At 32.1% G+C, this 27,211-nt stretch overlaps 1 long non-coding RNA gene across 1 annotated transcript in view; it reads left to right on the forward strand.

Moving 5' to 3' along the window:
- The window catches only part of LOC126893405 (uncharacterized), a 38,030-nt gene extending 21,733 nt beyond the window's left edge, over positions 1-16,297 (forward strand). Inside the window, exons 3-4 of the long non-coding RNA XR_007701168.1 lie at positions 3,160-3,402; positions 15,192-16,297. This is a non-coding gene — a long non-coding RNA (uncharacterized LOC126893405). The remainder of the gene's footprint in view (positions 1-3,159; positions 3,403-15,191) is intronic.
- The last annotated feature ends 10,914 nt before the right edge of the window (positions 16,298-27,211 follow it).

Raw genomic sequence — 27,211 nt, forward strand, 5'->3', positions numbered from 1 at the left:
AGCGCGCAGTGCCGTACAAAAATGGCGAGCCACAAAGTTGGTAATTTTTTTTGATTTTCTGACAATTTTTAGGGTAAATTTGGTCATTTGATTCTGTACGGCATCAGTTTCATACTGTTTCAATACAACTTTTAATCCATTATTCCGCAACGCCGTACAAAAATCACGCGACAAGTGGAAAAAATCGAGGGTTGCAATCCCCTCTCTTTCCGTGGTCCGGGGGGTGATTTGAAACAACATAAAATTAATTTATTTTGAAAGTATTTTATGCATAGATAACATTATTTTACATGCCGTACATTTTCGTTGGTCCAAAGGTTTGTAGGAAAAAAAAGCTCAAGGAAAAATCCACAGAATGAAATGTACGAAAAATCCATATAACGAAATGTAAGGTGAAATTTATGACGATATTTTTTTATACGGCATTTAGATAGTTCATTTGTACTTAATGCAATAATTTATAAAAAGTTAACGCCGTACAAATCTGAAAGTTCTTATTGATAAAAAAAGTAATAAAAATATTAAATAAATATAATTTACGTATATATCGCTTAAGGAGCAACGTTATGTTACGACGTGTAGCATTTGTAGGTATATATCTACACCTGCCTATAATACTGTACTGTGTGCTAAGTAGTCGTTTTCTAGTACCTAGTAATTTTTCTAAAAAATAGTAGTTGTTTTATTTATTCACATCATTACAATGAAACAAATCAATTATATACATGTAACAATAATGTTTGAAGTATATATTAAAAGTATACAAAACTGTTGATACTGGGATTTACAGTTTCAATTCTTGGATATTATATACCTACACACCCTTTCACTTCAGTTAGACGTCATAATGATTTTATCACATTATCAATAATTGTTCTCATCAAAAATAGTTATGTTAATACCTTACAGTATCAAATGACCATAAAGTACTACCTTTAAAATGGTAGCGTTATTATCATCAACCTAAAAGATATGGTATGCATTAAAATGTACGGCATCATTTTTTCCTAATTTATTTATCTTAATACTATTTAAAACAAAGGATAAATGTATAAAATTGCTATATTTTATTAATCTATGAATATTTAAACTTTGGCAATATTTTAAAAAATTTCTGTTTTTGTATTTCTCTATAATTTTTTTTAGAACAGTTTCTTTTGAACGGCAATACTATATAACAATTGTATTTTACAATATAATGTTAAAGAAAAAGTTGCCGTACAGAGTCAAATGATTTTTTTAGCTTTATAAATCAAGTATACCATGAAATTAACATAAGCATTAATATACATTCAAATGAACAATAATTTTTTTGACGGCATTATTTTTAATAGTACTTTTGAGTGCTAGATAATGTTTTGGAACCGAAGCCGTACTTTTTCAAATCACTCCCCGGACCACGTAAAAAGAGGGGATTGCAACCCTCGATTTTTCCCTTGTCGCATGATTTTTGTACGGCGTTGCGGAATAATGGATTAGAAGTTGTATTAAAACAGTATGAAACTGATGCCGTACAGAATCAAATGACCAAATTTACCCTGGAAATTGTCAGAAAATCAAAAAAAATTACCAACTTTGTGGCTCGCCATTTTTGTACGGCACTGCGCGCTTTCTTATTATTTTTCATGGATCTATCGATGGCAAAAATGCCGTACAAAAATATATGACCAAAATGTACCCACTCTACTTGCACTTTTGAATTCTTACCAGCACTCAGTTGGACTGCTTACAAGTGACGGCATAGTGCTGAATCTTATTGAAGGTATACTTCTTTACGCGCGATGAGGGTGAATTTTTATATGTTAAAACCAGGCACATACGCATCACCCAGGCGCATACGCGCATTATAACTTTGTTCTGATTGGATGTTCAAATGACATGTCAAAAATTATCCAATATGGCAGCTGTAGGACACCTGTGGTTTGGAGGTAAAGGTAAACAAATGTATAATATATTAGTTTTATTGTTGTGAGGACAGAAACAAAAAAGTTTATAATATTGTAGTGACTTTTAAATAGTTTTTAAAAGCAACAGGTACGTAATAATTGTTAATATATCATGGGTATAAACCTACCTGTTTGATCTGCCAAAATACATAGTATGTAATACTTTTATTTATATAATTTGATTACCATCAAAATTTATATCAATATTCACCTAATATATTGTTTTCTTACTCTATGTTTTGTTGTATTTTTTCAATTCTAAATCATTTTCACTTCACAATTAAAATAATTTGATCAATTTTCAAAATATCACAAGTTTAATGACGTTCTACACCTTCGGCAAAGAATTAAGGATTTGCATGAAATTTTAGTATGTTATAGTTTACTTCAAAAAACTAAGACTTATGTTTTACCGTGCCGTTTAATTACTATTAAGGGTCAAAGTTAAATTTTAACATGGGCTCTTATGGGAATTCTTAAAAAGTTAATAACTTTTGACCCAAATTTACGATTTTTAATTATTTGTGCTTAAATTAAAGGTATTTTTGTAAGGAATAACATATTAAAAAATGAGGATTGTTTACCGTACCATTATTAAATAAAAGTGAAATTACTGTTTCGAAATTTAACAAAGTTGGTAGTAGTGAGATCAGCTGCACTCATAATTATATCCGAAAGTTACGTGTCAATCAAATGAGCCTCGATGGTCTAGTTGTTGAGCGTTCGGTCAGAGATCGAAACGTCCCGGGTTCCAATCCTCTACGATTCATTTTTTTTTAGTTGTTTTAATAAAAATTTTTTGAAAGTGGTAGATAAGAAAGTTAGTTCAATATTTAAATAGAATACAATTACTTCGTTAAAATTATATAATAGAAGTATAACTTCTTACGTGCGTACAAAGTACACACACATTCTTTTATAGATACATTGGTACATTGTGTAGCTTTTTTTTATTATTTTATGCTCTTATATCGTCCTATATACGTTACCTGGTGGTTCATATGACCCATCCATTTTTGACATGGGCCTGTAGTCTATTACCTGAAGCTGCTCAAATTCACTATGGCGCATTATGTGTCCTAGATATGACGTCTTCCTAATTTTGATTGTATTATGCAGCTCCTGCATTTTCGTGTTGCAAAGAAATTGAAAATGCTTATACATGTTTCGGTCTAATTTAACTTTCTAATAAGATTTTTATGTGTTCTTTTAGGGAATATTACTATGAAGCTTTATTTGAAACAAATGTCCTGTTGCTGCATCATTGTAAAGGGATTGAAATCCATTCAAAGGAGCATTGAATTTATGAAAAATATCAAATGTAAGCAGCCTCACTTCACAACACAGCATCCAACCACAATATTGGACAATTAGAGCTTCGAGGCATGAGTTCCTGGTATGTGCCTTGATGACATCATTTTACAATCTATTATGGATTACAAGGAATTTTTCTTTAGTAAGTTTGGTTTGACTTTATTTGCTTCATCACTATTTTTTACTCTGCATTTAAACCAGCCCTTTATAATTTTCAACCATGACACTCCTTCATCCCATACTCTTTCCTCCTCTTATCTTTCCCTGTATTATCAATTTTAGCATTTCTAATCTCTGACAGAGGGTCACTGTCACTATCCATCTCAATTTGAGAGATACTTTGTTATGCCCATACACAAATCTAGAGATCAATGATTGGTTTCTAATTATACACTGCGCGTCGTAGAAAACGGGCACCCAAAAAAATGGGTCATTTTTGATGTCACGTATCTCCTAAACCTGTTATCCGATTTAAGTGATTTTTTAAATATGTTATAGCCCTATTCTTTGTCAATATCGCTGTAATAATATTTTTGTAAAACAGGTAAATTTTAATTGTATACCGGGAGTACGAATCAAACTGTGTTTTTTTCTCAAAGTTCGCAACACCCTGTGGAATATTCTAGCATTTATAAAATACTGAAATTTAAACCCAACTATAGCCTCAGGTTTTCTTAACATTCTGTTTTTTGATTCATTAGCTTATGTTGGATAATACAAAAGTTATGTACTTTAATAACTACGTATGCTCTTTATCAGTACAGGGTGTTTCTAAAGACGTACGACAAACTTTAAGGGGTAATTCTGCATGAAAACATAATGACCGGTTGCTTTATAAACATATGTCCTCAAATGCTTCGTTTCCGACATACAGGATGTTGAATTTTTTCTTACAAACTGACGATTTATTTATTGCCCTAAAACCGGTTGAGAAATGCAAATGAAATTTGGTGGGTTTTAAGATGTAATTTTTGAACATTTTCTGACATACAATTAAGAATTTTTTATTCACCATTTTCGTGCATACGAATAATATGATCGGTCACATTACCCGTATGCGCTCCAATAGTGATAATAAAATTCTTAGTTGAATGTCAAAAAATGCGCAATAACCATCTCTTAAAACCTACCAAATGTCATTTGCATATCTCAACCGGTTTTAAAGCAATAAATAAATCATCAGTTTATAAGAAAAAATTTAACATCCCGTATCTCGGAAACGAAGCTTTTGCGGATATATGATTATAAAGCAAACTGTCATTATTTTTAATGCAGAATTACTCCTTAAAGTTTGCCGAACTTATTTAGTCCCTAAAACCCTTTAGACTTATAACACCCTGTACTGATGAAGAACATGGCTAGTTGTTAAAGTACATAACTTTTGTATTATCCAACATAAGCGAATGAATCAAAAAACAGAATGTTAAGAAAACCTGAGGCTATAGTTTGGTTTTAATTTAACGTCTATTACGCCAGATCATCCATTTCATAAGTCCATATTTGGAATAGTTTCATATTTTTTTGCTAATTTTTTGCTAATTTATTACCACAAAAACAAATTTTTTGCTCCACCCCTAACCGAGAAACAATGGTTGATGTAGCGTAATATTACGTCACATCAACGATAGCCATATCTCGCGAACCTAAAGAGCTAGAAAATCGTACTACGCGGCATATTTTTTTGCTAATTTATTGCTGTCGATCTGCATATGCAACATACCCCAACACCACCCCTGCTTCCCTTACAGCTAAACAACACCCCCAAAAAACAAAGAAAAATCTTGAAAAATGATTTTTGTGATATAGTTGACGGTTGATATTTAATTCGTAATTTTTTGCTGCCATTAGCCGCAAAAAACAATTTTTTTGCTCCACCCCTAACCGAGAAACAATGGTTGATGTAGCGTAATATTACGTCACATCAACGATAGCCATATCTCGCGAACCTAAAGAGCTCGAAAATCGTACGACGCGGCATATTTTTTTGCTAATTTATTGCTGTCGATCTGAATATGCAACATACCCCAAACCCACCCCTGCTTCCCTTACAGCTAAACAACACCCCCAAAAAACAACGAAAAATCTTGAAAAATGATTTTTGTGATATAGTTGACGATTGATATTTAATTGCTTATTTTTTGCTGTCATTAGCCGTAAAAAACAATTTTTTTGCTCCACCCCTAACTGAGAAACAATGGTTGATGTAGCTTAATATTATGTCACATCATCGATAGCCATATCTCGCGAACCTAAATAGCTAGAAAATCGTACGACGCGGCATATTTTTTTGCTAATTTATTGCTATCTGAATATGCAACATACCCCAAAACCACCCCTGCTTCCCTTACAGCTAAACAACACCCCCAAAAAACAACGAAAAATCTTGAAAAATGATTTTTGTGATATAGTTGACGGTTGAGATTTAATTGCTAATTTTTTGCTGTCATTAGCCGTAAAAAACAATTTTTTTGCTCCACCCCTAACTGACAAACAATGGTTGATGTAGCTTAATATTATGTCACCTCATCGATAGCCATATCTCGCGAACCTAAAGAGCTAGAAAATCGTACGACGCGGCATATTTTTTTGCTAATTTATTGCTGTCGATCTGAATATGCAACATACCCCAAAACGTATTTCCCAAATTATTTCCCATTTAGAATAGTTGATTATAATAATTAACTTACGTATAAAAATTATTTTAACAATATTTTGTACGTGTTATGTCAACTGAATACATATATTTATTTTGCTAACCTAAATATATACTTTTATATATACATTGATTTATTACAATTAAGTTTAAAACATCTGAATAGTTCTGCTTCCCTTCCTTTAACAAATATTTTTATATCAAACAAACACTAAACATATCAAAATATCTTGTACCAAAATATACAGTCACTGCGCACGCTAAATAATGACGTCACTGGCTATCTGAATAGTTCTGCTTCCCTTTACGATTTTCTAGCTCTTTAGGTTCGCGAGATATGGCTATCGATGATGTGACATAATATTAAGCTACATCAACCATTGTTTCTCAGTTAGGGGTGGAGCAAAAACATTGTTTTTTTACGGCTAATGACAGCAAAAAATTAGCAATTAAATATCAACCGTCAACTATATCACAAAAATCATTTTTCAAGATTTTTCGTTGTTTTTTGGGGGTGTTGTTTAGCTGTAAGGGAAGCAGGGGTGGTTTTGGGGTATGTTGCATATTCAGATCGACAGCAATAAATTAGCAAAAAAATATGCCGCGTCGTACGATTTTCTAGCTCTTTAGGTTCGCGAGATATGGCTATCGATGATGTGACATAATATTAAGATACATCAACCATTGTTTCTCAGTTAGGGGTGGAGCAAAAAAATTGTTTTTTGCGGCTAATGACAGCAAAAAATTAGCAATTAAATATCAACCGTCAACTATATCACAAAAATCATTTTTCAAGATTTTTCGTTGTTTTTTGGGGGTGTTGTTTAGCTGTAAGGGAAGCAGGGGTGGTTTTAGGGTATGTTGCATATGCAGATCGACAGCAATAGATTAGCAAAAAAATATGCCGCGTAGTACGATTTTCTAGCTCTTTAGGTTCGCGAGATATGGCTATCGTTGATGTGACGTAATATTAAGCTACATCAACCATTGTTTCTCAGTTAGGGGTGGAGCAAAAAAATTGTTTTTTGCGGCTAATGACAGCAAAAAATTAGCAATTAAATATCATCCGTCAACTTTATCACAAAAATCATTTTTCAAGATTTTTCGTTGTTTTTTGGGGTGTTGTTTAGCTGTAAGGGAAGCAGGGGTGGTTTTGGGGTATGTTGCATATGCAGATCGACAGCAATAAATTAGCAAAAAAATATGCCGCGTCGTACGATTTTCTAGCTCTTTAGGTTCGCGAGATATGGCTATCGATGAGGTGACATAATATTAAGCTACATCAACCATTGTTTGTCAGTTAGGGGTGGAGCAAAAAAATTGTTTTTTACGGCTAATGACAGCAAAAAATTAGCAATTAAATCTCAACCGTCAACTATATCACAAAAATCATTTTTCAAGATTTTTCGTTGTTTTTTGGGGGTGTTGTTTAGCTGTAAGGGAAGCAGGGGTGGTTTTGGTGTATGTTGCATATTCAGATCGACAGCAATAAATTAGCAAAAAAATATGCCGCGTCGTACGATTTTGTAGCTCTTTAGGTTCGCGAGATATGGCTATCGATGATGTGACATAATATTAAGCTACATCAACCATTGTTTGTCAGTTAAGGGTGGACCAAAAAATTTGTTTTTTACTTCTAATGACAGTAAAAAATTAGCAATTAAATCTCAACCGTCAACTATATCACAAAAATCATTTTTCAAGATTTTTCGTTGTTTTTTGGGGGTGTTGTTTAGCTGTAAGGGAAGCAGGGGTGGTTTTGGGGTATGTTGCATATTCAGATAGCAATAAATTAGCAAAAAAATATGCCGTGTCGTACGATTTTCTAGCTATTTAGGTTCGCGAGATATGGCTATCGATGATGTGACATAATATTAAGCTACATCAACCATTGTTTCTCAGTTAGGGGTGGAGCAAAAAAATTGTTTTTTACGGCTAATGACAGCAAAAAATAAGCAATTAAATATCAATCGTCAACTATATCACAAAAATCATTTTTCAAGATTTTTCGTTGTTTTTTGGGGGTGTTGTTTAGCTGTAAGGGAAGCAGGGGTGGTTTTGGGGTATGTTGCATATTCAGATCGACAGCAATAAATTAGCAAAAAAATATGCCGCGTCGTACGATTTTCTAGCTCTTTAGGTTCGCGAGATATGGCTATCGTTGATGTGACGTAATATTACGCTACATCAACCATTGTTTCTCGGTTAGGGGTGGAGCAAAAAAATTGTTTTTTGCGGCTAATGACAGCAAAAAATTAGCAATTAAATATCAACCGTCAACGATATCACAAAAATCATTTTTCAAGATTTTTCGTTGTTTTTTGGGGGTGTTGTTTAGCTGTAAGGGAAGCAGGGGTGGTGTTGGGGTATGTTGCATTTGCAGATCGACAGCAATAAATTAGCAAAAAAATATGCCGCGTAGTACGATTTTCTAGCTCTTTAGGTTCGCGAGATATGGCTATCGTTGATGTGACGTAATATTACGCTACATCAACCATTGTTTCTCGGTTAGGGGTGGAGCAAAAAATTTGTTTTTGTGGTAATAAATTAGCAAAAAATTAGAAAAAAAATATGAAACTATTCCAAATATGGACTTATGAAATGGATGATCTGGCGTAATAGACGTTTTAATTTAGGTATTTTATAAATGCTAGAATATTCCACAGGGTGTTGCGAACTTTGAGAAAAAAACACAATTTGATTCGTACACCCGGTAGACAATGAAAATTTACCTATTTAGCAAAAATATTATTACAGAGATATTAACAAAGAAGAGGGCTATAACATATTCAAAAATCATTTAAATCGGACAACAGGTTTAGTAGATACGCGACATCAAAAATGACCCATTTTTTAGGGTGCCCGTTTTCTATGACGCGCAGTTTAGTTCCATTACAATTCTTTCTGATCTTCCTAAATTCTGATGACTGATTTTTTGACAGTTAATCTGAAGAATCAGCTTCATACTGGTCAGCATGGTTTTCTGGTCGTTCAACTTCTACTAAGCTATTAGTTTACAGTGACTGCAGTATAAATGCTTTTAAAAAGAGTTCTCATGTTGATTACGTTTATAATGGCTTGTCTAAAAGATTTGACAGGGTAGATCATTGCCTTTTATTGCATAAAGTGGATTTTTTTTGGAGTGTCTGGCGAACTTCTTTACTGGTTGAAATGTTATATGTAAGACCAATATTTGTGTGTCAAACTGAAAGGCTTTACTTCAACTGAATACTTTCCTAGGTCTGGAGTGCTCCAAGGTGCCCATTTGGAACCTCTTTGCAGTTTTTATTGATGATGCTATTAGATCTTTGAGTGACTGTGAAGTATTAGCATATGCAGATGATATAAATTTATTTAATATAATTCGAGACTATTCTGATTGTATTGGGTTATAGAAATCCTTGGACAGTTTTGCAAACTGGTGTGTTAATAGCAAATTAATTATTAATCGTGAAAAACATTACTTAAGGGGGGGTATGGTTTGAAATCAACATACCAAGCACATTTTTGTGATTTTTTTTTCAAAGCCATGGTAGAATTATTTTATTTTTAAATTAAATAAACATATTAAGTACAATTCAAAGAATATTTAAGAAAAAATATAATCCAAAATATTGAAAAATAAGCCATTGGTGACAAAAAGATTTAATTATCTTGTGAGTTTCACGAGGTAACAACGTCGAGTTTTTTATTTTTAATGATTTTTGAATTTTTGGTATCACTCAGAAGTCAAAAATACAAAATTTTTGATAAAAATTTTGTGAAAACCAACAGATTTAATATTGTTGAACAAAAAATAAGCATAAAACGAAAAATATCTCGAACGTTGTTACCTCACGAAATGTCTAAAGAAAATCTATGCAAAATTTCAGGTAGATCGGTCAAGTAGTTTTTCAGTTACGATGTCCACCGCATTTGAAAAAGCAGTTTTGAGAAAAATGCGTTTAAGATTTTGACAACTGCATCTTCATCTTCTTATTTGTCTGCCAAATCGTAAAGTGATGAACATTGGAGTATGTTTTTTGAATTGCGGAGTAATCTACAAAAGAGAAGGCGAACAGTTGTTTAACGTTTCTCACTATGCTCAAGCGTGCTGGCGCAAAGCCGCGGCAAAACGGGTCGAAGGTAGGGATATTCAACACTCTGTATCTCGGGTAATTTGACTCCGATCAATCTGAAATTTTCAGAGAGTATTCTTGAAAGTATGCACTTTTATTTGAAATAATAAAAAATTAAATATTTCAAACCATACCCCCCCCCCCCCCCATTAATCCAGTTTTATCATTCTCTTGAGCTTATGGAATTTAAGTATAATTTGGATAATATTTATAAGGAGAGGCTCAATATTGTCACAGATCTAGGTGTGGTTTTTCACAGAAATTTGTCTTTCAATCTGCATATAGATCTTATATGCAACAAGGCTATGAAACAGCTTGGTTTCATTAAGAGGCTTACCAGAGATTTTCATAGGACTGCATTTTTAAAATCTGTATACTTTTGTCTGCTCAAAACTTGAAAATTCAATTGTGTCGAACAGTTACAGCGAGTTCAAAGAAGATTTCTGATATACTGTTCTTTTAAATTGTCTAGAGTGTTGACTATATAGACTAATAGAGTTAACTTTTATTTGGTCTTTATTTTTAAACTTGTTAAATGGAATACTCCAACCTCGTGAATTACTTCAGTTAATTAGTTTTCAGATTACTTCCCATTCACTATATTAAAATTTACTTTTTCATGTTCCTCATCACAGAACTAATTATGATTCAAATAAATAGGCATGCTCTCATACATGCCAATCAGTTACCTCATGAGATAGATTCGTTTAACTTATGTATCAATAGCTTTAGGTACTCTTTGAAGCACTGAAATACTAGAATGCAAAATGATACTTTGTACAGGGTGTTTGGTAACGAATGGGCCACAGCTTAACCTTAGATTCCTGAGGTTAAATTAGGTCTATTTATAAGCTAACTTACCTTAGTTCGAAAGTTACTAATAACCGAAATACAGGGTGTCAAATTAAACTTTTATTTTATTTATTTTTGATTATTTCCTAACAGGCATGGGACAACAACACGAAATTTGGTAAGTGGTGCTGGTACTATACACCCTACTAAATTATGTTAAACAAACGTTTCTGGCTACTACCAGAGGCGTACGACGGGGGAACGTGAATGGTTGACCCTTCCCAAATTCTACGCCACTGGCGGAATTTCTATTTTAGTGCAATTTTTTGATTCTTCAATACTTTATATGTAAATAACATACTCTTCATTCGTGTCGATAAAGCCATTAGTTTTCTAGATATTTGAAGCTAAAATCGAAGGAGCATAAAGGCTGTATGACACTATACATTTTCTTGTATCATTTTTAATATCGTTTCTGATATACATTTTCTTGTATCCTTTCTTGTACGTAGATTTGTGCCCTGTATGACACTATGCAAGTTCTTGTATCGAAAATTGTATGAAATTCGGCACGTGATTGGTCGAAATTTTGTTTGTCACCCTGTGTCACGTTACATTGGTATGGTAGTACTGCGTCTACAGCTGATTTTAAGGATTTTATAAAATTTATAAACTTTTAAAAACAAATATTTTAATAACTTGTCGAAACCAAAAGACTCCATTTTCAAACAAATAAATGTTTAAAAATAATAAAATCTTTGGATTTCTTAGTTCGGAAACAGATTCTCTCTTATACCTATTCCCCATCCTTCTAAAATTTGCAAGGAATAAAGGGTGATGAATGCAGAGACATGGGGAGTCTATATAGTTGCACTCCACAACACATCAATTCACCGAGGCAAAGATCAACGAATCTGTCTCCTTGTACTCAATACGTGAGTAAGAACGTAGGTAGATAAAGGCATTATTTTTATTTTCAATTCAGAGATCATTACCATCTTTCTATGGACCATTTTGAACCCCTTAGTTCTCATCAGGAAAGCTACCGTAATGATAAATAAATGATAAATGGTAAAGATAAATATTTTAATGTTAACTAGAATTTTTACGTTGACTGTTGATTATTTGTGTTTTTTATTTTGTTTTGATATTTGTGCTAAAATATTTGCATTAGAATTTTCTTCAGTTTGATCCAAATTAGAAACTATTGTATTTTCCTCTATTAAAAAATTATGCAATATGAAACCCAAAGTTATACATAGTTTGAACTTTATTAGGAGCTAAATATATGGTTATTAGTAGAACAGTAGTCCATACCAAACGGTATATTAAGTATCAATAAAAGATTTATAAATAATACCTACAAAAACACAAATAAATTCATCAAGACATAAATCATATGATCTCATTTTCAGCCGCCATTATGACATTTAGAAGTTTTACCAGCAGGATTTACGTTTTTGCTCTTTGCGCAGAAATTGGCGCAGTTCTTGTACCGGGTGTCCCAATAAGAATGGCTCTCGGCCATATCTCAGGAACCGTTTATAGTAGAGCTTTGAAATAAAAAATTTTATAACAAAAGTTGCCTCAGGAAAAGCCTGGAAATTATTTTCATAATTGTGGGTCCACCGCTAGAGGGCGTGATTGAATATCAAAAATTAAAAAATCTAAATTTTACAAAATTTTCCTAATGAAGGGGCACTGGAAATCCGATCGTCGTATTCTTCATAAAATTCTACGGATATTTGATTTGACAAGTTTAGGTCTACCTTTGGAAATAAGAGGTGGGGGTGAGTGGGAACCTTGTTATGAAAAACTGGCTGTGAGTCCGGTTCTGCTTAATCAAATTTTGCAAACTTGGTCTTGTTGAAGACAGATCTTTTTCTTCAATGTAAAAGTTATGATTGCGAACCAACTTACTGAGTAATATGCCAGCTAGAAGGCGTTATTTAATTTCTTTCAGAAATCTAGTGTTCCTTGGAAAATATTAAATACAAACATGCATTTTTAATACCAGATTACAAAATTAAACAAAATTAGCAACAGAATAGCGAAAACCGCATGTTAATACCTTTTTTCTATCTCAAGATATCTTACAAAACGTGTAAATTTAAAAACATAACTGTTACTGTCACCTGTAAACGAAATTCATTAAAAGTAGTGTGCTATGGAAACAACAAAGAAACATTTTCCAGCTGTCAACGTATATTAGGTCTTCAACGCTTCTCATTTGTTTCGAGCCTCGTTCATATCTCGTATATTAATATTATACACGGATTATACGGCATATGACAGAGGCTCGAAACAAATGAGAAGCGTTGAAAAGCCCTATTACAAAGAAATAAAAACAACTATTTAGTGATGACATAAACGTTCAAATTTTTGCCCATCATTTTCGTTGCAAACATTTACTCTTTCAAGGGTAGATTGAACAGCAGTCTCAATTTCTGCTCTCGATATGCTTTGAATGGCGTTTAGTATTCTCTGGATAATGTATTCTAGAGTAGTGTATGATGGGCAACAATTTGAATATTTAGGTCGTCACTAAGTAGTTCTTTTTGTTCTGTGTTATATTTAATTTTAATAGTATTGTTTCTCTTTATATTGTTGTTTTAATTAATTATATTTTTATACGTTGACATCTGGAAAATGTTATTTTGTTTTTTTCCACAGCACACTACTTTTCATTAACTTAGTTTACCGGTGATAGTAACAGTTATGTATAAAATTTACACGTTTCTCGAGATATCTTGAGATAGAAAAAAGGTATCGACATGCGGTTTTCGCTATTCTATTGCTAATTTAATCTAATTTTATAAAGTATGATTAAAAATGCATACTTGTATTTAATATTTTCCAAAGAAAACTAGATTTCTGAAAAAAATTAAATAACGCCTCCCAGCTGGCTTATTACTTATTAGGATGGTTCAAAATTATCACGCTTACATTGAAGAAAAAGATCTGTCTTCAACAAGACCCAGTTTTCAAAATTTGATTTAGCAGAACCGGACTTACAGCCATTTTTTCATAACAAGGTTCCCACTCACCCCCACCTCTTATTTGCAAAGGTAGAGTTAAACTTGTTAAATCAAATATGCGCAGAATTTGATGAAGAATACAATAATCGGATTTCCAGTGCCCCTTCATTAGGAAAATTTTGTAAAATTTAGATTTTTTTATTTTTGATATTCAATTACGCCCTCTAGCGGTGGACCCACAATTATGAAAATAATTTCCAGGCTTTTTCTGAGGCAACTTTTGTTATAAAATTTTTTATTTCAAAGCTCTACTATAAACGGTTCCTGAGATATGGCCGAGAGCCATTCTTATTGGGACACCCGGTACAAGAATCTGTGCCTGACACAAATTCTTGTATCGTTTCTGATATCGTTTCTTGTATCTGTGTATGACACTATGCATTTTTTGACATATGAGAAACGATATTCGAAATGATACAAGAAAATGCATAGTGTCATACAGCCTTAATACATTAATCAAAATAAGTGTGCCTTTTCATTTTTAACTTCAAATATCTCGAAAACTAATGGCTTAATCGTTACGAATGAAGAGTATATTTTTTACATAGAAATTATTGGAGAATCAAAAAATTGCACTAAAATAGCAATTCCGCCAGTGGGGTAGAATTTGGGAAGGGTCAACCATTCACGTTCCCCCGTCGTACGCCTCTGGTAGTAGCCAGAAACGTTTGTTTAACATAATTTAGTAGATTGTACAATACCAGCACCACTTACCAAATTTTGTGTTATTATTCCATGCCTTTTAGGAAATATTCAAGAATAAATAAAATAAAAGTTTAACTTTGACACCCTGTATTTCGGTTATTATCAACTTTTGTACTAAGGTAAGTTAGATTAAATCGACCTATTTTAACCTCAGGAATTTAAGGTTAGCTATGGCCCATTCTTTACCAAACACCCTGTATAAATAAGTGTGTACTTATTTGTTATATTCATGTATATTTTATTTGTAATTTTATATATCGTATATCTCTTTAATGGTGCATTCTTGTATAATTTTGACGGTGGGTTTGTCCCATTTGTTATTAATAAATAAAGTACAGTAAAGTATTTTTAAGTACAATGGACCCCTGGTAATCTAGCTTATCTGCAATTCAAAATGTCTATCACTGTTAATTGTACTTACATAAAAGTTTGGATCACAAAAATGGTTTGATCATGCGGGAAGTTAAAACATGTTTGTAAGATAAATAATCATTTTCCTCAAAAGGTGTTATTGCATCTTAAGGTTTTTGCTTTCCTGCATTTATTGGATTACTGGGGGTTCATTGTAAAATAGAATTCTATCTTATCTGATATACTTACTTACTTTTATTTCTTTTTCATGTAGAACCACTGATCCCTCCCTGAATTGAAGTGCAGCAAGGAACTACATTGGAAATTACAAGAGTATTCAAAGATGACAACTTACTAGTGCTGATTTTTTACAAATGTATTAGCAAAGTAGTTGATGAAAATGTTACATTGTATAAGAAATATCTACATGTAAAAGATACTTTGTCATTGTGATAAAACGAAAGAATCATGTTTTAATACTATAACTGGATTGGTATATAAATATTTGAGAAGTATGATGTTGTACAAGTATCTTATGTTGTCCATTTATTTTCCATGGTTAAGCGGGAAATAATATTGTATAATATGTTATCTAATATAAATTGGAATGACTTAAAACTGATGGTTAATCCGCTGTAAATAATCTTATTTCTGATCGAGTCCGCAGTACATGTTAGATGATTAAAAAAATAGTTGGCTATTATTAAACGTTTACAAGATTATAGGATTAGGTCGTCTCAAGATCATTTTGTCAAATACCATCAAGTAAAATTTAAATAAACAAATATAAGATAAGATAATTCATCTCATTCCAAACCGATTTTGATAAAATTCTTTTTTCTTTAAATCTTCATTTTGTACATTCTGTTGATTACCATCTATGTACCGGGTGACCTAATAAGAATGGCCCTCGGTCATATCTCATTAACCGTTTATAGTACAGCTTTGAGAAAAAAATATTTATAACAAAAGTTGCCTCGGGAAAAGCCTGGAAATCATTTTCATAATTGTGGGTCCACCGCTAGAGGGCGTAATTGAATATCAAAAATTAAAAAATCAAAATTTTACAAAATTTACCTAATGAAAGGGCACTGGAAATCCAATCATCGTGTTCTTCATAAAATTCTTCGCATATTTGATTTCACAAGTTTAAGTCTACCTTTGTAAATAAGTGGTGGGGGTGAGTAGGAACCTTCTTATGAAAAAATGGCTGTAAGTCCGGTTCTGTTAAATCGAATTTAGCATACTTGGTCTTGTTGAAAACAGCTCTTTTTCGTCAATGTAAGTGTCTTATATTCGCAATAGCCTAATAAGTAATATGCCAGCTAGGAGGCGTTATTTAATTATTTTCAGAAATGTAATTTTTTTTTGGAAAATATTAAATGCAAGTATGCATTTTTAATCCTGTATTACAAAATTAGACCAAATTATCAGCATAATACCGAAAACCGCATGTCGATACCTTTTTTCTATCTCTAGATATCTTAAGAAACGTGTAAATTTTAAACAACTGTTAATGTCACCATTAAACGAAGTTAAGGAAAAGTAGTGTGCTATGGAAAAAACAAAGAAACATTTTCCAGATGTAAACGTATATAATTTATTAAAACAACAACCAAACAACACTATAAAATATAACAAAGAAATAAAAGCAACTATTTACTTAGTGACGACCTAAATGTTCAAATTGTTGCCCATAATTTTCGATGGAAGCATTTACTCTTTCAAGAGTAGATTGAAAAGGAACAGATTTAACTGTTTTAGACTTTTATTTATGGGGACGGATTAAAGACCTTGCTTTGCCACTAGGTCCACTACTCGAGAAAACATCGAGACTGCTGTTCAATCTACTCTTGAAAGAGTAAACGCTTGCACCGAGAATGATGGGCAACAATTTGAACATTTAGGTCGTCACTAAGTAAGTAGTTTCTTTTATTTCTTTGTTATATTTTGTAGTGTTGTTTGTCTTATTGTTGTTTTAATTAATTATATACGTCTACATCTGGAAAATGTTTCTTTGTTTTTTCCATAGCACACTACTTTTCCTTAACTACGTTTACCGGTGGCATTGACAGTTGTTTAAAATTTACACGTTTCTTAAGATATCTCGAGATAGAAAAAAGGTATCGACATACGGTTTTCAGTATTATGTTGCTCGATTTGGTCTAATTTTGTAATACAGAATTAAAGATGTATACTTGTATTTAATATTCTCCAAAGAAAACTATATTTCCGAAAATAATTAAATAACTCCTATTAGCTTGCATATTATTCATTAGGCTATTTCGAAAATAAGACTCTTACATTGACGAAAAAGAGCTGTTTTCAACAAGACCAAGTATGCAAAATTCGACTTAACAGAACCGGACTTACAGCCATTTTTTCATAAGAAGGGTCCCACTCACCCTCACCTCTTATTTGCAAAGGTAGACTTAAACTTGTGAAATCAAATATACGCAGAATTTTATGAAGAATACGATGACCGGATTTACAGTGCCCTTTCATTAGGTAAATTTTGATTTTTTAATTTTTGATATTCAATTACGCCCTCTAGCGGTGGAGCTACAATTATGAAAATAATTTCCAGGCTTTTCCCAAGGCAACTTTTGGTTTAAATATTTTTTTCTCAAAGCTGTATTATAAACGGTTTCTGCCGAGAGCCATTCTTATTGGGACACCCGGTACTAATAATTGGTAGTGGATTATAAATGACCACCTTATTATTATTCCCAGTTAATCTAAAACAAATATGTCCCCTGCTATTTTTAATCTTAGCATTTCATATCTCTGTCCCCTCATCACGTGTCACAGATATTGCAACTTTATGTTTATTGTGTATATTATTTCGTATCTTTTCCCATTGCTCGCAATACTTCCGTGTTCATTTTCTTCTGTGTCCATGCTATTCAAAGCATCCTTCTGTGTATTCAAAGCACATTTCCAATGACTGTAGCTTATTTATGTGTTCTTCCTTCAGTGTCCAGGTTTCCAGTCCAGAGTTCTTACTCTCAGTTCTAATCTAAGGTCTTTTTTTTTTTTTTTTTATTGAGAAATTCGCATCAACCCGAAGGTTATTAGCGAGGAGCAGATTTACGATATTAGATATTATATATTTACAAAATTAATAGCTTTTAAATAGTTTAACATATTTGTGAACGAACAATTTGCACCAAGTGCTTTCTCTAAGTTTGTTGGAATACCGTAAATTCTTCTTGCTGTGGAGAAAACTGGACAGTCTACAATTATATGTTTTACCGAGAGCTTAACGTTACACTGATCACATTTCGGTTCAGGTTCTTTTGTTATTAAGAACTTGTGTGTGGCACTGGTATGACCTAACCTAAGGCGGGTTATTGTCACTTGATCCCTTCTTTTGGTGGGGAAACATGTCCATGGTTTAATGTTCGGTTTAATATTCCAAAGATTGGACACTGAAAATTGCCACCGGTTTTGCCACTCACTAGGATACGCGATTTGATAACACTTGAAACATCACTAGTTGTCACATATTGCACGATAGTGGAGTCAGCTGAGTTGACGGCTTCACGCGCACACTTATCTGCTTCTTCATTGCCTCTTATACCAATATGTGACGGGATCCAGATGAAGATTACCTCCTTATTACGATTTTGTATCTCGATCAGATTTTGTTTTATTTTTCCCAGAATGTAATTCTCTGGGTATATTTTTCCTATGGATTGTAGTGAGCTTAGTGAATCAGTCAAAATGATGTATTTCTGATTTGGTGAGGATATAATATATGTCAGTGCCCCGTATATGGCATATAATTCTGCATTAAAAGTACTGCAGTGTATTGGCAACTTATATTTTTGGCACATATTCGAGGATATAACTGCTGCTCCCACGCCATCTGTTGATTTTGAAGCATCTGTATATATTTGAGAGAAGTTTGTATACTTTGATAATAAGTTTTGCAGATTTTGATGTATTATACTATGGTTAGTAGTATGTTTGTCCAATGAAGTTAAGGTGGTAATTATTTTTGGTACTCCCAAATTCCATGGCGTAGCAGGTTCAAAACTAACAGGATAGCAAGGAGGTAAGGTGGTGTTAAGAGATGAGAGATCCATTTTGATTCGGTGGTAGAAAGGTTTGTGTAGACGTGGTTTATTGGAGAAAAATGTTGATAATCGGTTAAGGTGATCATATTTGAAGGTGTGGTTATTAGGATTTGCATTTGATTTAATTGCATAGGTTAACTTTAAGTACATTCTTCTGTAATACAGTGATGGTTCAGCTGCTTCACAATACAGGCTTTCTATTGGTGTGGTTCTGAAAGCTCCCAAGACAATGCGGAGTGCAGTATTGTGGATTGAATCTAAAATTTTAAGAGAAGACTCAGTAGCCGATGAATATGCTATCGCGCCATAGTCTAATTTAGATCTGATTAGAGTTCTGTAGAGAGAGAGCATAGTTTGTCTATCTGCTCCCCAGTCTTTTTTTGACAATGATTTAATGATATTAAGTCTTCCTTGGCATTCGATTGCCAGTTTCTTAATATGTTCTTTCCAATTTAGATGTTGGTCGAATGTCATTCCTAAAAATTTTACAGTATTTTTCCGAACTAAGGAATTATTATATAGTGAGAGTGAAGGGTGATTAGGGCAGCTTTTCTTTGAGAATAATATAAATTGTGTTTTTTCTGTAGAAAATTGAAACCCACAACTTTGCGACCATTTCTCTAGTTGATGTAAGAACGTTTGTAGCATATTCGTGATGTTTTCCATATTTTGACTTCTCGCATAGATAACAAGGTCGTCTGCGTATAAGAGACCTTTCAGTGGTAAGTTCATATTGGTTAGGACATCATTTATTGCTACTAAAAAAAGTGTAGGGCTTAATACTGATCCTTGTGGAATACCATTCTCTAGTTTTGTTTTTGGTGATAGCATACCATTAGTTTTAAGTTGGAATGATCTATTGGTAAGGAAATTGTTAATGAACGCTAGGCAGTGTCCCCTGATATTTAAATTATGTAGTTTCTTGACTATTAGGTGTTTCCAAGTGACATCATAGGCTCCCCTAATGTCAAAAAATATAGCGACGCATTTTTGATTGACAGCAAAAGCTTCAAGTATGTCATTTTCTAATGCTAAAATATTGTCTATTGTTGATCGATTTCTACGAAAACCACTTTGATTTGGAATGATTAGGTTTCGATTCTCAAGAGTCCATAAAAGCCTTTTATTTACAATTTTTTCCATTAATTTACCCATAGCACATGTCAAAGATATTGGTCTATATGAATTTGGATTACTTTTTGGATTGTTTGGTTTTAAAATTGGTATAATAATAGATTCTGACCATTTTGGTGGAAATTTATGTTGAGTCCAGATTAAATTAAATAACCTTAGTAAGTACTGGTGAGCGTTTGAAGGTAAATTTTTTATAAATTTTACCGGAATATCATCAGGTCCCGCTGCCGAATCTTTAAATGAGTTAAGGGCTTCGTTGTATTCTTCCATTAAAAAAGGAGAGTTTATAGGACTTTTATCTATCTCATCGAAGTTAATTAGATTACGTTCTTCATGTTGCTTAAGTGTAATAAAGCTCTGGTTATACTGGGAATCTAAGGTCTTTATTGCAGTCAATTGGTTTCATTTTCACACACGTATTTCTTGCTATTTCTATCCTGGTCCTGATTTCTGTTTGATAATCATTTTCTGAAATCAAGGTTCTCAAGTATTTGTATTTTTCAATCCTTTCTATCGATACATTTCCCAAATGTATATATCTTTTTTGTATATTCGTTATTATCGTATATTTAGTCTTTTATATTCATTTTTATTCCGTATTTTTCACAAAAACTGCTTATTTTGTTTAGTAGCAGTTGAAGTTGTTAGCAGAGCTTGCCATAATCACGGTGTCATCTCCATCTATTATATTATTAATAGTTCTTCCGTTAATTATCATTACTTCACTTTCAAATAGTAATACCTTTTCAAAAATAGATTCACTGTATACTTTGAATAGTAACTTTTGAATACACTCCTGTCTAACTCCTCTGCGGATTTTAATAATAAATTTAACTCTAGCCTTTCTAACTGTTTTCCCTTTATAAACTCAGTAACAGCTCAGTAAACGTAGATTCTCTTCAAACAGTTGTATACCATCATTTTTTCATGGGATGTGGCCTTCACCTTTCTGCTTAGAAACATTGAAAATAGTAAATTAAAAAATCTTAAATCATCGTTCTTTAAAAAAAAACTGTGCCCTTTGTTTAACTGCTTTTCCCTTGATAAATCGTAAACACTCTAAAAAACGTAGATTCTCTTAAACAAATTGATACAATCATTTTTTTATGGACTATAGCCTTTGAATTTCTGCTTAGAAATATTAAAAGTAGTAATTTCTCTATAAAAAAATGTTAAACCGTCGTTTTTGATGCACTGTAGCCTTTCCATTTATGTAATGTCTATTTTACGGACTATAGCCTTTGATTTTCTGCTTAGTAACATTAAAAATAGTAAATTCTCTATAAAAAATATTAAACCGTCGTTTTTTGATGAACTTTAGCCTTTGATTAAGTGCTTTTCCCCCTTAAATCGTAGATTCTCTTAAAAACAAATTGTATACCATCATTTTTTCATGGCCTTTGATTTTTGCTTGGAAACATAAAAATAGTAAATTCTCTCTAAAAAAATATTCAACTGTCGTTTTTTGATGAACTTAAGTCTTTCCATTTATGCAATGTCCATTTGATGGACTACAACATTTGTTATTCTGCATAGTACAACCTTTGTTATTCTGCATAGAAACATTTAAAATAGTAAATTCTCGATACAAAATTTTAAACCGTCGTTTTTGATGAACTGAAGCCTTTGTTTAAGCGCTTTTCCCTTCATAAATTGTAAGAACTTTGAAAAACGTAGTTTCGCATCAACATATTGAATAACCATCATTTTTACATGGACTTGTAGCCTTTGATTTTCTGCTTAGAAACATTAAAAATAGTAAAATCTCTATAAAAAATGTTTAATCGTCGTTTTTTGATGAACTTTAGTCTTTCCATTTATGCAATGTACATTTGATGGACTACAACCTTTGTTATTCTGCAAAGAAACATTTAAAATAGTAAATTGTCGATACAAAATTTTAAACCGTCGTTTTTTTATGAACTTTTCACTTCATAAATTGTAAGAACTTTGAAAAACGTAGATTCGCTTCAACATATTGAATAACCATCATTTTTACATGGACTGCAGCCGTTCACTTTCTGCTTAGAAACATTAAAAATAGTAAATTCTCTATAAAAAATGTTCAATCGTCGTTTTTTGATGAACTTTAGTCTTTCCATTTATGCAATGCCCATTTGATGGACTACAACATTTGTTATTCTGCATAGAAACATTAAAAATAGTAAATTCTCGATACAAAATTTTAAACCGTCGTTTTTTGATGAACTGCAGCCTTTGTTTAAGCTCTTTTCCCTTCATAAATTGTAAGAACCTTGAAAAACGTAGATTCGCTTCAACATATTGAATAACCATCATTTTTACATGGACTGTAGCCTTTGATTTTCTGCTTAGAAACATTAAAAATAGTAAATCCTCTATAAAAAATGTTCAACCGTCGTTTTTTGATGAACTTTAGTCTTTCCATTTATGCAATGTCCATTTGATGGACTACAACCTTTGTTATTCTGCAAAGAAACATTTAAAATAGTAAATTCTCGATACAAAATTTTAAACCGTCGTTTTTTTATGAACTTTTCCCTTCATAAATTGTAAGAACTTTGAAAAACGTAGATTCGCTTCAACATATTGAATAACCATCATTTTTACATGGACTGTAGCCGTTCATTTTCTGCTTAGAAACATTAAAAATAGTATATTCTCTATAAATGTTCAATCGTCGTTTTTTGATGAACTTTAGTCTTTCCATTTATGCAATGCCCATTTGATGTACTACAACCTTTGTTATTTTGCATAGAAACATTAAAAATAGTAAATTTTGATGCAAAATTTTAAACCGTCGTTTTTTGATGAACTGTAGCCTTTGTTTAAGCGCTTTTCCCTTCATAAATTGTAAGAACTTTGAAAAACGTAGATTCGCATCAACATATGGAATAACCATCATTTTTACATGGACTGTAGCCTTTGATTTTCTGCTTAGAAACATTAAAAATAGTAAATTCTCTCTAAAAAATGTTAAACCATCGTTTTTGATGAACTTTAGTCTTTCCATTTATGCAATGTCCATTTGAAGGACTACAACCTTTGTTATTCTGCATAGAAACATTAAAAATAGTAAATTCTCGATACAAAATTTTAAACCGTCGTTTTTTGATGAACTTTTCCCTTCATAAATTGTAAGAACTTTGAAAAACGTAGATTCGCTTCAACATATTGAATAACCATCATTTTTACATGGACTGTAGCCTTTGATTTTCTGCTTAGAAACATTAAAAATTGTAAATTCTCTATTAAAAATGTTCAACCGTTGTTTTTTGATGAACTGTCTTTCCATTTATGCAATATCCATTTGATGGACTACAACCTTTGTTATTCTGCATAGGATCAGTAAAAATAGTAAATTCTCGATACAAAATGTTAAACCGTCGTTTTTTGATGAACTGAAACCTTTGTTTAAGCGCTTTTCAGTTCATAAATTGTAAGAACTTTGAAAAACTTAGTTTCGCATCAACTTATTGAATAACCATCATTTTTTACATGGACTGTACTGCCCTCATAAGCTAAAAGGCCCTCCAAAATTTTTGTAAATGTCTTTTATGGGCATTTATGAATCGACGTATAAAATACACCAATAAATGTCGTTAGAAAGCCTTAAATCCATCAAAATGACTAGTTATTGTGAAATATTGTGGCCCTAAATCCAGTTTGGTGTCATTTTTGTTAAAAGAAATCCCTATGTAGCGAAAAAAAACTAAAAGTACCCCAAATCCACAAACATTTGTATTTAGGGCCTTTTTTCTTCAAATTACGCCTATGAATACAGAATTAAGGCCGTCTTCTGTGAAATACCGTGGAATAGTTTTTGGAGTTACGGTATTCTTTCATAAAATGTTATGGCATTTTTCTCCTAAAGAATTTAAATATTCTTATGTTAACGTTAAAACCATAATTTTATCATTCAAACAAAACCCTTGACACATTAAATTCATTTAAAAATATCAAAACTGTGATGCTGGAGAAAAAATTGGTTTTCCTTGTCTCCTGCAAAATTTTGTTCTTTGGAGATAGGGCTTTTTAACTTATGAGGGCAGTGTAGCCTTTGATTTTCTCCTTAGAAACATTAAAAATAGTAAATTCTCCATAAAAAATGTTCAACCGTCGTTTTTTGATGAACTGTAGCCTTTGTTAACTGCCTTTCCATTAATAAATCGGACGAACTCTAAAAACAAATTGTATACCATAATTTTTTTATGGACTTATAGCTTTTCGATTTTCTCTGTATTTTTGGCAAATTTTAAAAAACATTTAAAATGATAAATTCTTTATAGGCAATGTTAAGCTGTTATTTTAGAATAGATATTTTTGATGTATTTTTTAAATGGCAGCTTTTACATGGCCATGGAAATTTATTTATGTTAATCAGTTATGTAAAATTAGAATAAGTGCTTTATAAGTTGTAACTCACCACAAAACTGTAAATATAAAAATAAGTTTATAATATTAAATAAAAATTTGGAGCAAAACTTGTGTTTTCTTTCAATTGTTCTATTTTTTATTACCTATGAGCATGATTACATGGATAGTGACAAAGATAAATGAATAATATGAGATAAAACAGAACAGCTAAAATAAATAACTCGAGACAAGTCAGCAATTAGAAGGAATAAAGAAATTTCTCAAATTACACAATTACAAAAGACATTATCTTTAGCTCTACAACATTTTCAGGGCCTTAACTTATTCTATCATTGTCTGCCATTATAATCTGTTCCGTGCTTTCTTTTTCCAGTTTTGTTCATTTTGGAGTTTTCAGACCTCTTTTTCATATATTATCTAAGTTTGGGTCATCCATTTGACTTACTGACGTCCATTATACTTACTGACGTTATTATTTTCTTTGGCATTTCATTCTGCTGCATCCTTTCGACATGTCCAATTCAGCGCAAATGTCCAATATTTGTACTTCTGGTTTGTATTTTCCTGTTCATATACTTTTTTCTGGTTAGTTACTCTTCGTTAGATACATGAAAAACACCCCTTGCTCTCCATGTACCCCCTAGAAGTCGCGAGGTAGACGTGAAAGTAGGATTCGATTGTTCGCTTATGAAAACTGTGGGAATTTCTTGAAAGTTTTACTGTAACATGGTTATCGGTATTTCTTTATACCTCCAAGGCCTAATACAAGCCATTTGACTTTCACTCACAAATAAACATTCATAAGATAAGGGGATGTTATATGCATAGAAGAGGGTTAACATACGAAATATGGTGAAGAAGAGGTCATTGTCTAAAATTAATATAAGGAAGCCATGAACAGATCGAATTTGATTATTTATAGCCTTAACTCATCTCTCTAACGTTTTTGTAAAAAAAGATATTTAAGAAAAATCCGAACTCCATCATAATCAACCACCGATTTCGAACAAAATACAACATTTCATATCAGGATAGCAGAAACGCATGAAGATGGTCGGATTCTCGATCCGTGATGAAATTAATTCGCACCTATCGAATCAAACCGTCAAAACATTAAGAATTTCAGATTTCTTATCAGGATAGCAGAAACGTCAGGAGATCGTCCGATTCTTGGTCCCTTGCTACATATGTCTCCCTTCCATCAAACTTTGTACACGCCCACAAAATGGTGGCCTATGGAAGCCATCGTAATTGTACCGACCCCGTACAGTATCCTTATTTTCACTAGTCTGGCACATAACGCATAGATGGCGCAGAGAATCAAACTATTATAACCAGCTAACACGGAAACTGTAATCGGCGGGTTACCATTAGAAACTGTAATTCTCCAGAAATCGACAGCGAATCGGAGGATCTATCAGCAAAACTTTGTACCTTTGATGACAGGTGGCGAAGGTAGTTATTTTTATAAAATAGTTTTTAATTCAAGAAAATACAAAATAAATTTTATTGTATATTTTTATACAGGGCATGATACTATAAATACAGGGTGTTTCAGAAAAAGTAAGAGTCTGTAAGATAGGTAAAAAACTGAAAAATATTTGGGGTTTGTTTAGTAAAATAGTTTTCTAACGCCATCCGTTTTCAAGATACATATTGAAGAACAAAAAATTTTACACATTTTTTTATAATTTTGCCGAAACTACTGGCAATATTGTAATGAAATTTGGTATTAATAGTATCCTTATTTTCACTAGTCTGGCACATAACGCATAGATGGCGCAGAGAATGAAGCTAAATTTTACAAAAATATTAATAAAATTTAATAATATAATTATTATTGATTATATAATAGTTATTTATATTTTATAGTATGCACATTTATTTTAAAATATTTAATTTAATTTTTTTATTAACTAAAAGCCTGTTATTAACTAAAAACAATCTTTATACGTTGTAACTAATTCAGCTACAGAAATAAAGTTTCTAATGCAGTGGCGGCTCGTACCACTTTAAGAAGGTAGTGCCACAACTCGGGCAGCCGCCAAAATTTTTAGTGACGGATTCACGATATTGTCAAAAAAAGGTATACTGACAACAAAAACTAAAAAAAAAAATATGCGCGGATACTTTTATCTTATGTACATATCTTAAGTTTATTGATCTGAGGTGCCAAGCAATTGTTCAACATTGATCAAAACAGTTCCGTAAATTAATTAATAATAAAAACCTCTTAACCTACCACCAGCATTTACTGCTGATAGTGCTTGAAAATTGTTATTACGATTTAGTCTCTATATTTACCAATTTATAAAAATAATATTATTTCATTATTCACACAGATGAACACATTTTTGTAATGTCACTTTTAAAGTTTACGATATATGAAGTTCATTCTTCTATTTTTTGGTTGCAAAGTTTTCAATGTCTTTATAATTAAAATTATCAATACAATTTACAAAATGCTTTTCTGCAGATAGCATACCTAAAGCACTAGGTTTCGATGTAAATATCGAAAAACAGCGTTCTGCTTCAGATGTTGATATAGGAATGGTAACTAAAATACTTAAAAGTTTAATAGTTTCTTTAAATGTGCTTTTTAAACCTTCCCTCTACAATAAAACCGATAGCGAAACAGCCCCAGAGGTAGTGCTTAATTCGTCTCGCTAATACAGTACCTACTTCTAATTCAGTTTTAAACCGAGTTTTGCTTAAAAATTAA

Source organism: Diabrotica virgifera, chromosome 10 (genome assembly GCF_917563875.1).
Source record: "Diabrotica virgifera virgifera chromosome 10, PGI_DIABVI_V3a".
NCBI lineage: Eukaryota > Metazoa > Arthropoda > Insecta > Coleoptera > Chrysomelidae > Diabrotica > Diabrotica virgifera.